Raw genomic sequence first — 5,293 nt, forward strand, 5'->3', positions numbered from 1 at the left:
GGAACACAGACAGGGTTCCCCATCTCGGTACTGGTCTTCCCGGTTGCACCATCGCAAGGATGAGCAGGAGGACCATCACCCCCCGCAACTCGTGCCTCTTCATACTGGGCTTTTCTAGTGAGGCGTTCAGGCACCCACACCGGATCTTGTTGGTCCTGAGGAAAAACACAAACAGAACCTCGTGCCCATGTCAGTATGGGATGGGGCCCACGCCAGAGCCCTGTCAAGACATCCTTCCATTTTACCATCCCTTTTGCTGGGCCATAAGGTTCATTATGTCTATCTGCTACGGATTGACTCTGAGCATCCAAATTTAAAAAATTAATAGTAAATAAAGCAAGAGAAAGTCTTTCCTTTGGGGTACGGCCATGGCCAATTCCCCCCTTTTGTTTTTGTAGGCACTCTTTTATCGTGCGGTGAGCACGTTCCACAATGCCTTGGCCTTGGGGATTGTAGAGCAAACCATGTATATAAGTTGCACCTCCATTTGCTGACAAAAGGAGGCAAACTGTTGTCCTGTGTATGCAGGTCCATTGTCAGTCTTAAGTTGATAAGATTTTCCCCAGGCTGCTCAGGCCTCCAAACAATGGGCAATAACATTGAGTGCCTTTTCTCCAGCCGAGGGCGTGGCATGTATAACACCTGAACAGGTGTCCACAGACACATGTACATATTTTTGGTGTCCAAACTCAGAGATGTGAGTCACATCCATCTGCCAAAATTTTAGCGGGAGCAAACCCTGGGGATTAACCCCAACACTAGGCGGATGCTGATAAATTACACATCGAGGACAGTCTAATATCACCTGTCTCGCATCGGCTCGAGAAATTTGAAATTTTTGTTGTAGTGCTTTTGCATTAACATGAAATGTTTTATGAAAGGTTTTGGCTCTGTCTAAGACAGAGCTAATAAATACCCATTCTTGTCTGGTCCATTGATCCACTACATCATTTCCTTTGCCCAGGGGTCCTGGCAGGCCCGTATGAGCCCGAATATGCAAGGGATAAAAGCATGATTTTCTCTGCCAAATCAACTGTTGTAATTGTTGAAACAATGGACCAACCGGACTGGAACTCTTAATAGGTCCGGCAACCTCTAAAACCTTGAGAGCATTAATAACATAAACAGAATCAGATATTAAATTAAAAGAAAACGGGCATGCTTCAAAAACTTTTATAACAATTTTTAACTCTACCATCTGAGGAGCACCGGGCTGAAACTGGTGTTGTACCGGTCGTTGTGCCTCAACCATGTATACACCACATCCCGTTTTTGAGCCATCAGTAAATACATTAGGGGCACTTACAATAGGTTGAGAAGTCGTTACCTTAGGAAAGATAATTGGGTGTTCCTTGAAAAACCCCAAAAGGGGATGTTTTGGAAAGTGGTTGTCTATTTGGCCAGTAAAGCTACATTGTAAAATAGCCCAATCATCTATAGTAGCACACAAAGTTTTAACTTGATGGCTGGTGTAAGGAACTATAATGGTAGACGGGGCAATTCCAAAATACTGTAAGCATTGTTGAATTCCAGAGAGTGCAACACCAGCCACAGCAGTAGGGTAATATTCAATGGACTTGGCCGGTGATATTTTCGGGTGAATCCAAAACAACGGGCCTTCTTGCCACAACAACCCAGTAGGTTGAGACAAGGTAGGGAGTATCCACAGGGTAATACTCTTGTCTTCCTGTATTCTCTGTAAGCAGGCATTTTGTAATCTCTCTTCTATCTTATGTAAAGTCTCTCTTGCCTCTTTGGTTAACTTTCTAGGAGAATCCAAAGCGGAGTCTCCTTGTAATATAGCATAAAGGGGTCTCAAATCATAATTTGGTAGTTTTAAATAGTTTCTAACCCAATTAATATCTCCTAACAATTTTTGAAAATCATTTAAGGTTTTTAGATTATCTTTTCTCAACTCTACCTTTTGTGGACTAACGCAATTTTTACATATTTTTGCTCCTAAGTAATCAATAACCTGGTCCTGCTGTACCTTTTCAGGAGCTATAAACAGTCCTCTGTACTTTAGCATCTCAATCAAATCCACATACGCCTTTTCCAGCATATGTTTATTCTTTGCTGTTAGTAAAATATCATCCATATAATGAATGCATCTTAATTTGGGATATTTTTGTCTAAGAGGGGCAAGAGTTTCATCCACATAAAGTTGGCACATAGTAGGACCATTGGCCATCACCTGAGGCAAAACTACCCACTCATATCTTTTATCTGGCACCTCATGATTGCAGGAGGGAATAGTAAAAGCAAACCTCACACTGTCTTGATCAGGTAGGGGAATGGAAAAAAAACAATCCTTTATATCAATCACAATAATGGGCCAAAAGGCCAGCAGGGAAGAAAGCAAAGGTAGGCTTTGTTGTACGGGGTCCATAATTTGCATCTGGTTATTGATGGCTTGTAAATCGTGTAACAAACGCCATTTTCCAGACTTCTTTTTAATAACAAAAATGGGTTTATTCCACGGGGATACTGATGGTTTAATGTGTCCTTGGGTTAACTCTTCCTGTACTAATGTCCTGGCGGCAGTTAACTTTTCAGAGGAAAGTGGCCACTGAGGCACCCACACCAGCTCCTCCGTTTTCCAGGATATGGGGATCCCTCCCCCAGTGGCCCCTAGGAAAAACCCAAGCCCTGCCTGTGGTTTCTCTGGTACACTTTAATAGGCTCCTTGTTCCCTCGTAGAAATTTACCTAGTCCAAAACTGGGGTGATAACCCATACGCACCATCATGTCCTGTGATGCAGGGGAATAGTCATTACTTAATTTAAATCCCATTTCTTTCATAAGGTCTCTGCCCCATAAGGAAAACAGGAGCTCTAACACATAAGGCTGTATTATACCGGAATGTCCTTCTTCATCACTCCAGTGCAGCTGTCTCGCACTCATGTCAGGGGCCTTAGCATATCCCAGACCTTGTAAGGTTTGGGAGGACGCTTGTACAGGCCATCCTGATGGCCAATCTTTTCTGGTAATAATGCTCCTGTCTGCCCCAGTATCCAAAAGGCCCAAAATTTTCTTATTATCAACATTGAGTTCAAGAACTGGTCTTTGGTCCAAATCAAGAGACAGGAATGTTAAGTCTGTTCCCGTGGATCCAAAACCCCCTTTTCCTCTTAGCTTGGGCTGAGCCGCAAAATGGTCATGTAAACTGGGTAAAATCAAAAGCTGAGCAATTCTATCTCCTGGGGAGATGGCTAAAATTCCTTTAGGAGAATCAACCATAATCTTTACAATTCCAGTATATTCTGGGTCAATAACACCAGGATGCACCTTAAGGCCCCACAGAATAGTGGATGACCTCCCTATCAACAATCCCACCGTGCCAGGCTCAAGGGGTCCTTGGAAGTCTGTGTCAACTAACTGGACCCCCATTCAGGGAGTTAATATGAGTCTGGTGGTGGCACGGAGGTACAGTCCTGCTGAGCCCACAGTGGCTCTCCGTGGTCCTTGGGGTGCCGGAGGGTTGGCCACTGTTCTGGGTAGTAGCTCCTGTCCTGGTTCTCGACTGCCCCATATATTTGCGGGCCCTGAGGGCGAGGGCCCTGCTGCCCGTTTTTTGAATGGGCCTGCATTAAGGTTCGACCGTTGATGTCTTTCACAGATCGGCATTCAACTGCCCAGTGCTTCCCCCTTTTACATCTAGGGCACAGCCCAGGTTGCTTAGGCTGTTGTCCCTTTCCTGTTTCTATCACACTTCCTCTTTCAGGGCAATTACGCTTTATGTGTCCCATCTTGCCACATCTAAAGCACGCACCTGAGCCTCCCCCTTTCTTCTGGGTTAATTGCACCACAGCAGCAGCTAATCCAGCATTAGTTAGTGGTCCACCCAGCTCTCTGCAAACTTTCATCCATGCTTCTAGTCCCCTAGTCTTATATGGGGTTATGGCGGCTCTGCATTCCTTAGTGCACTGCTCGTAAACAAGCTGTTTAATTAATGGCATGGCTGCGTCTGGGTCACCAAAAATTCTGCCAGCGGCCTCGACCATATGGGTAACAAAGTCCGAAAACGGCTCCATAGAGCCCTGCAGGATTTTGGTGAGATTGCCACTCACCTCGCCTTTATTTGGTAAGGCCTTCCATGCCTTTATGCCAATTTTATTGATTTGTTCATAAACTTGAACCGGGTAGCCTATCTGCTGATTGCCGAATCTCCCCTGTCCAAGCAGCATATCTCTGTCCCAAGCTGGGTTCCCCGCAGCCTGATTGGCTGCAGCCTCTTTACTAGCAAATTCAATCAAAAAGGCCTTCCAATCTAAATACTGACCTGGGCTCAAACAAGCTCGTGCAAGCCCACTCCAATCACCAGGTGTCATGCAGTGTCTGTTTAGGGCCTCCACCTGGGCTACAGTAAAGGAGGCTGTGATTCCGTATGTCTGCACAGACTCAGCTAAAGATTTTATAACCTTTAAATCTAAGGGTTCATGATTCCGCTGTCCCTGTGGATCCTGAAATATTGGACAGGCTAGATGTAACTCGGTTCTGACCGCTTTCCACATGCCTGGGCTGAAAGAACAGCCGGGGCTGCCATTTCCAGGGTCCTCCGCAGAGAGCGGAGGGGCCGAAGGTGTGGGGTGGTGCACGGAGGGTGTGCATTCGTCTTTATCTGGGTCCTCTCTCTCCTTCCCTTTCCTCCTCTTTCTTATCTTTGTTTTTTCTATTTGTTCTATGAGTGATTGTAGTTCCTCTGAGTCTGTAGACTCAGAGGTCTCTAGTTCGGCAAAATCGGGGTATAACCCCCCCCTGCTCTCCTCCTTTTCGCTGTCTGCCCTTTCCGATCTTTCTTCCTGCAGCATTTCTAGGGCGGCCTGACCATTCTCTACCGCCTCACTGCAACGCTGGTCCTGGAGACAGCCTCTTATCAGTTTCCATATTGGTCTCACTCTGCTCTTAAGCGTTCCTTGTTCAGAGGCAAAATCTAGGTCCCTCCCTAGTTTCTCCCAAGAGGCCACCGTGAGGCTTCCGGAGACAGCGAACCACGGGGCAACGATGTCACATTCATTCAAAATCTCTCTAAAGTACTCTTTTTTATTTTTAACTTTTTTGAGTGCAGTAGCTCATTGAGAGCCAAAAAAATTGGGTGCGAAGAAGAAGCACCCATGTTTTAAACATTTAAAGCTGGTAAACAAACTTTTACTTTCACTTTTGGCTACTCTACTGACTAGCCCCGGGTTCTTGCTCTTTCCCTATCTTACAGAGAAGAGCAAAAATCCCCCCCCCCCCCCGCTCTTGTCGCAGATTCCCCTTTTACCTGGGGACTTACCCCCGCTTTTGTCGC

The sequence above is a fragment of the Dipodomys merriami genome, unplaced genomic scaffold, assembly GCF_024711535.1.
Source record: "Dipodomys merriami isolate MVZ:Mamm:240054 unplaced genomic scaffold, mDipMer1.0.p SCAF_711, whole genome shotgun sequence".
Classification (NCBI taxonomy): Eukaryota; Metazoa; Chordata; class Mammalia; order Rodentia; family Heteromyidae; genus Dipodomys; species Dipodomys merriami.